The sequence below is a fragment of the Saccostrea cucullata genome, unplaced genomic scaffold, assembly GCF_032062105.1.
Source record: "Saccostrea cucullata isolate Sc308-1 unplaced genomic scaffold, CSIRO_AGI_Scuc_v1 ctg6873, whole genome shotgun sequence".
NCBI lineage: Eukaryota > Metazoa > Mollusca > Bivalvia > Ostreida > Ostreidae > Saccostrea > Saccostrea cuccullata.
In genome coordinates, this window is record NW_026928010.1 from 1 (window position 1) to 7,708 (window position 7,708).

Below are 7,708 nucleotides of genomic sequence, written 5' to 3' on the forward strand. Positions count from 1 at the left end.
CAGTTTTGGTCTAATAGCAATGGCTTCTTTTCTCATCCTTTGTTATAAGCACAAACCAGTAGAGCTACAGTCTCAACAGAGACTTCTGGTTTTTAAAGATATCATGAATTTAGCATCTTCCTTAGTAGGGCCTGAACCGCAGGGAAATTAATTTCACAGGTTGGATATGTCTAGGAGTACAGAGTGAAGAAGAATTTTCTATAATTGTTACACTTTCAAAAATGGCAATTCCCAAATCTGTGGTAATTAATTTTGCACCTTTAGTGAAGGGGTTCATTGTTCATTATATAATCATACCAGCAGTTCTTAAATTAGCTCGGTAAGGTTCAGGAGTGAAACAATTTTTGATGATTGCAATATTTTTTTTTTTCCAACAGCCCTCAAATAGGCTTAATCACATCAAACTTTACAGACTGTGAGTACACAGTGCATTCTATGGTACTTACTGGGGTTGGTCCCACACAGCTGTATCAGGAAACCTGTCCACATGCTGCTGAGTGTGCATATGTTCCATCAACTCTCTCTTGTCTGCAAACTTCTCTCCACAGCCATAACAGTTTCCTAAGTAGACCTGAAAGAAATTCAGTGACAAATAAGTCATTACAGATCCCTAAGTAGACCTGAAAGAAATTCAGTAACAAATCAGTCTTAAAAGTTCCCTAAGTAGACCTGAAAGGAATTCAGGAACAAATCTTAGTCTGAGCAGCACAGCAAGTCAAACAAAACATGTGTACTCTAGATGCCCCCTATACAAAAAACTCACCTGTCTTCTTATAAAGTTGATTAACTTGATCTGTTGGTAAAAGTTCAAGTTCAGTCGCAGTTTCACCTCCTTTCAAATCAAAGTCATGCAGTTCCTAGTGTAGGAGGAAAATTTAAATTAAAGTTTATCCTTAAATTACATCATTCTGGTTATAATAAAAATTACAATAACACAAAAAACAAAATCTACTTTATTCTGACCTGCATATGAGCCGTGAGATTTGTTTACTAGGATTATTCTGACCTGCATATGAGCTGTGAGATTTGTTTTCTAGGATTATTCTGACCTGCATATGAGCTGTGAGATTTGTTTTCTAGGATTATTCTGACCTGCATATGAGCTGTGAGATTTGTTTTCTAGGATTATTCTGACCTGCATATGAGCCGTGAGATTTGTTTTCTAGGATTATTCTGACCTGCATATGAGCCGTGAGTTTGTCAGCCACACAGGAGGAGAAATCACAGAAGAGACACACCGCCTGTGACCCCGCTTCTTCCCAGTCTCCCCAGCTTCTGAAATTAACAGGTACTCAACATACACTGACAGTCAATACAAAAGCCTGACCAGTGCATTGTATCAATTTCTCTACATGGGTTCAAAAATTCCTGTTTTTTTCACTCCCCCCTCCCCCCCCCCCCCAAAAAAAGCTAGTTTGTCTATATTTTCTACAATTATATTAATCTTTTAAATATAATTGGTCCACTGTGTCTTGAATTTACAAATTATTGTTAAGGACAAATTTAAAAGAAATTAACACCAAGCGATTCCAATATACCAATACAGTATCGTCATACAGACCCTCATAGGACCCTTCAGAGATCAATAACAGAGATTCCAAGAATCTGATTAAAACAGTGACATGGTTCCCCTCTCTTACTCATCATTATCTGTCTCTGTGTCCTCTCCTCCCTCCTCATCTGGCTCTGCCTGGATCACCTGCCAACTCCTCCCCATCTCCTGTCAATCAACAATTATCATACAATCACAAACTGTTATACACCTCCAAATTCCTCCCCATCTCCTGTCAATCAACAATTATCATACAATCACAAACTATTATACACCTCCCAACTCCTCCCCATCTCCTGTCAATCAACAATTATCATACAATCACAAACTGATATACACTTCCCAACTCCTCTCAAACTTCTGTCAATCAAATATAACATACAATCAGAAAAGATATACATTTACACTCCTAACTCCTCCCAATTTCAATTTTTGTTACCAGTATATTAATATACAATTATCATAAAATATTCTCTGAACTTATTCCCATTTCCTGTCAGCCAATATTTCTCATAGAATCACAAACTGAAACAAGAGGCCCATGGGCCACATCACTCACCTGATCAATCTGGCTAGGAAAAAAGCAGTTCTAAATAAGTTTACTATTGAAAAGTTTAAACCCAATAGTGGGCCCAACCAATCATTAAAAGGGTATGATTTGAACAAACTTAATCAACACTAAGGATGCTTGTATATTTCTTTGACTACTTGTGGTTTTATTGCCCTTTACATTTGAACTTACATTGTGGCCTCATCCTACCCCCAGGGGTCATGACTTGAACAAAATTGAATCTACACTACTTGAGAATGCATCTATATGAATATGACTAATCATGGCTTTGATATTCTTGAAAAGAAGTTTTTTTTTCTATATGTCTCTATGTAAAACTTGGATTCAATGTTGTGGCCCCGCCCTACCCCCAGGGGTCATGATTTGAACAAACCTAAACCTACACTACCTGAGGATGATTCCATAAATATATGATCATTCATGCCTTTGCTAATCTTGAGAAAAAGATTTTGAAAGAATTTTCCTGTATATTTCTATGTAAAACTTTGATCGGCCATTGTGGCCCTGCCCTACCCCCAGAGGTCATAATTTGAACAAATTTGAATGTCATCTACCTGGGGATGCTTTCATATAATATGATCATTCATGCCTTTGCTATTCTTAAGAAGAGGATTTTTAAAGAATTTTCCATTATATTTCTCTGTAAAACTTTGATCTGCCTTTCCATTGCGGCCCCGCCCTACCCCCGGGGGTCATGATTAGAACAAACCTGAATCTACACTACCTGAGGATGCTTCCCTATAAGTTTCATCTTTCCTCGCACAGTGGTTCTTGAGAAGAAGACTTTTATAGAATTTTCATATATATTTCTATGTTAAACTTAGATCGGCCATTGTGGCCCCACCCTACGGCTACCCCCAGGGGTCATGATTTGAAAAAAATTGAATCTATACTACCTGAGGATGCTTCCTTTTAAGTTTCATCTTTCCTGGCACAGTGGTTCTTGAGAAGAAGATTTTTAAAATATACCATCAAATTTTCACTATTTCTGAATTATCTCCCCTTGAATAAGGGTGTGGCCCTTCATTTGAAGAAACTTGAATCCCCTTAACCTAAGGATACTGTGCCAAATTTGGTTGAAATTGGCCCAGTGATTCTTTGAGAAGAAGTTAAATGTGAAAAGTTAACAACAACGACGACGACAGACAACGGACAAATTTTGATCAGAAAAGCTCACTTGAGCCTTTGGCTCAGGTGAGCTAAAAACTGGAACAAAGCCAAATTACAGTCTTCACTTTCTGACAACCTTAAACTTGAGTTTTCTGTTTTGACCTCTCATTTCTTGATTTTCATCTCTTTGACTACAGTAAATCATGCACTGGTTACAGCAAACATGCTTATAATGAATTCATTCATTCAGTAAAGTGAGTTTTATTCGGATATACTTTAAAGTTTTATTTATGTACACTTAAAGTGTATTAAAAACTATGCTTTAAACTTATCAAAATTATCCTTTCTGACCTGTTTGCATTTCACTAACATGAGAATGGCAAATTACAGTTTCTCAGGAGCTAACTATTAAAGGACAAAGAATTTTTTAAAAGAAAAGCAGCAGTATGAAAAAGAGGAACATATCCATTTTACATGTACTATATAATGTAGCCTACTAGTATACTTATAACATAGATCACTCACCAGGTAGTTTATGATGTAGAACTTGTCATACTTTCTGTTTTTGGGGTTGACTTTTTTATGTTGTTTTTTCCTCATGTGTTCCTTTAAAACTATCTTGTCTTTGAATGTTCGCTCACAGTATAAACACTGTAAACTAGGGAAAAAAAAGTGTCACATGTCAATTCCCTGAAGATTTGATATAATACCTTTACATAACTATTCATGATTTAGCTTTCCTCTTTCACTGTCTCACAGTGTCTGATTTGCAACAACAAATATTTACAGTCACTGTGTACCAGTAAGTTTCAAGTCAGGAGTGAAATTTCTTGTTTCTTGTAATCTTTATACTGGGTTAAAATATAAAGAAAAATTAAAATGTTTGAACATACTTGTCTAACTTTTCTTGTAGGTCATCAAGGAGTTCATCTGTGTAAACTGCAAGGAATAGTAATGATTAAAAAATGTGTCTAAATTTCTGTGTACAATTAAAAAAAACCTTTATAATATACTATTGCCAACCTGTACAGACACTTGACAAAGTAGAATGTATATAACACTCTTTTGGGCCAACTTAAAAAGTTTTTCAACACAATTTAAACAGCAGCAGAATATATAAATGCTACAAATATATTTCATCTAGTATCAGATAAACTTTAAAGTTTATCAACACAATTTAAACTGCAGTATATATATATAAATGCTATAAATATATTACATCTAGTATCTGATCAATGGCAGGAAGTATTTTTTCAACATGGAGATGGATGACATAGATTTGATCTCCTGCATTTAAGAATGCATGATTATGTTTATGTTTATATATGCAAGATATTTAGCAATACATGTATCCAGTATTCTTTCATTTCATAGCTAAAGCTGCTTTCTGCCAAGGATGCTAAACAGAATATGTAGCCAGGTCTACAGTATCCCAGCCATTTGAAAATGTTTTCACCAAATTCGGTCTTGGATCTGAGAGTCATTTTGGTTATATGCATCAATAATCAATTACAAATGTACATAATTAATGAGCAAAAAATTTTAAATATCATACCCAGATTATCTGGCCGCCCAACACTGAATCCGTGATCATGGGTCATGTGATCAAACATGTCAGCCCTGAAACAAAAACAGCACTGTGAAAATACAGACATGTATCCAAAAATATTAAAATGACATTACCTCAACTGTAACCTGTAAAGTGATCATTTCTGTAACAGTACAGAAAGAATCGATCTCCAGAAGTTGTCGAGATAATACCTCACCTGTTTCCAGTAAAATGATCTCTACAGAATAGACAAGTTCTACAGAAGTTTTCATCTTCTCTCTCCTTTTGCTGCTGGGCTAAAACTTTTTCCTATTGTAAAATAAATAAAACACTTTTAAAATACACTTAAAAAAATAAAGGAGGACATTAGATTGATTTTTTCTGGGTCATGATTCTTGTGGATATCAGTTTTATTCACATGGCATTGCATTTCTAGCAGTACTCTTAACTTACTAGTTTCTTCTGTAAAAATTCTCTCAGTGTTTTATCTTCAGCAAGGACATCACACAACAAGTAATACTGTTCATTTGAATCTATAACAAGAAACAAACATTGGTAAAGGACTACTCAGTCCTGTCAATGCTAAATACATGTATTGGCATCAGCTCTATTTTGCAAGCAGCAGTTTTAATAAAAGTAAATACCCTAGCTCATCTGTGAAAACTAAACAAGCACTTTATTCACTTCCTACTGCAATCATCAAACAGCTCTGATAATACTTTTTATTTGCTGCCAAATGTTTACCTTTAATTGTAAATACTGAGTCAAATCTAAAGACAAGAAGCATAACTTTTTTTGAAGACCTGACAAGAACACTATACCACAACACATACGACTCCAATAGCTGACAGTATCAGAGTTGACTCCTGTCAAGTTTTTTTTATTTTTTCCTTTTACATGTATGCAACAGATTTCAAAGAACAAAGTTTACCTTTTAAGTTTTCTTGTTTGGTGCTGGTAGTAATAACAGAACAAAAATTTGTAACATCCTCTTCTAAAAACCGCTGTCTCCAGTAGGTGAGATACCTGTATGTACAAAAAGAAATGTATTGTACAACAGGATAAGTGAGTCCTTATTGCTGTGGCAGTCATCTCCAAATATCGTGAAAATTATCAGGGTATTACTATATCCAGCTAAGCCATACTAGGAAGTAGTAACTGTCTCTTTGTAACCAAAGACAAAAAAATACTGGTACAATGTAGATAAGACATTCACAAAACAATATGCACCTGATCTTCAATATTTGTGTTTAAAAACTCAATACAATATCACATATTTGCAGTAAATGTACTTTATTCTAACTGTTAGTATAACCTGATGTAACTCACTTTTTTAGATCAGTGATGAGGTTGACATCTCCTATGACAAACTTGTGTTCCAGGGCCAGATGCTTCAAAAGATCCTCTTTCTGGCTGCTGATATTGAATTTGTCTGGACAAAACAAACACTGAACCTCTTAGAACTTTGTGTTGGAGATTCCCCTCTTGACTTGTTACCTCAGATTCATGGTAGAACAAATTCAAACTTTCTAATATGGGTTTATCTGAACCTACAATATAAGAAATTCTATAAAACAAAAACTATTTACATAATGTTATGGAATCTACATGCTCACTGTGAACCCTTTTTAAGGAAGCAATTCATGTATTATGACCAAATTCTACTTAGGGTAGTAAACAGAATGGAAAGTCTTTTAAAATCAGCTGTTAGTCTCAACACTCACTTTGCATTTTCCAACTGTAATAAACTAGTCCTCATACTAATTAACTCGTTCCAAAACTCATTCGTAATTAAATGAATCGAATAAAACCGCATATAAGTCTCCGGTTTCTTTTAATAATAATATTCAAGTAAAAAATTGCATATCGTTAAAGCTGGAAAAAACGTGTCTTTTATTGGCAATTACTGTACATTCGCAGATTCCTTACAGTCTAGCGAATTGGACAGGGAACTAGTTTATATGTTGATATACACCAAAACGAGACATCATGGCGACAAGCTATCATATTCGAAGGATGTTTCTTCTTGTGTTTTTACTACCCATACTCAGCGCTGGAACCAATATGCCAGATAAAGAAAAGTAAGCTTTATATCTCTAAACGCTAATTAAATTCAAGTAAGCATTTTTCAAGGAGAAGTACATTTTTTTCGGGTACTGAAGCTGACAGGTTGATTTTGACATTATACAAGGGTGAGAGGCACCCATGGGTTACTAATTAGAAATTACTGAAACAGAGATTGACTTCGCAAATGATTATTTTATCTGCGCTCAGTAATATAGTATACATATAAATCATGTTTAAAATACTAATGGAGACTGCATTATAGGTTTTAAGCACTGAAGCTGGAAAGATGGAATGCTTGTTATTTGACACCACTTATTATGTGTTGTGTATAATAACTGACACATGTGGAGGAATCAGGCAATCCCTGGCAAGCTCTGTGGTGTTATATGTAGGAAAGACATAACTAGAGCTGGACTTAGTGATTAATTTTCCCAATAATTACCAATCATACTTAATAGTCTTTTCATCATTCGTGTCAAACCAAATGTTCCAATATATAAAAGGGGACAATCAATTTAAAGTGTGATTTTTAGACGGTGGCTATATATAGCCACAGGCTATTGCTGCTGGTCTGTGTAAACACACGGGGACCCTTGCGGCGATTTTTGCGGAGTCAAAATAATGAAAGTAGACTTATTTCGATGTTTGAAAATAAAATATACACAGTTAACAAATACTTTCAAGTTATTTCAAAGACATTTCGTTGATGGATACAAAGCCTAATTCCTTATATTTGCCGTTATCAATATTTCTCGCCTCATGAATATTCATTGAGTTACGCCGAACTAAACTAACTCGTACACCAACCGACTCGTATATTTGTATGCAAACTACAGATGTCAATTCGTACATTTTTTTT

General features: G+C 34.9%; 1 pseudogene; it reads right to left on the bottom strand.

The window, feature by feature from the left end:
• Positions 1-442: 442 nt before the first annotated feature.
• LOC134276156 (zinc finger protein 277-like) lies at positions 443-6,541 on the bottom strand (annotated as a pseudogene).
• Between the last annotated feature and the right edge of the window lie 1,167 nt (positions 6,542-7,708).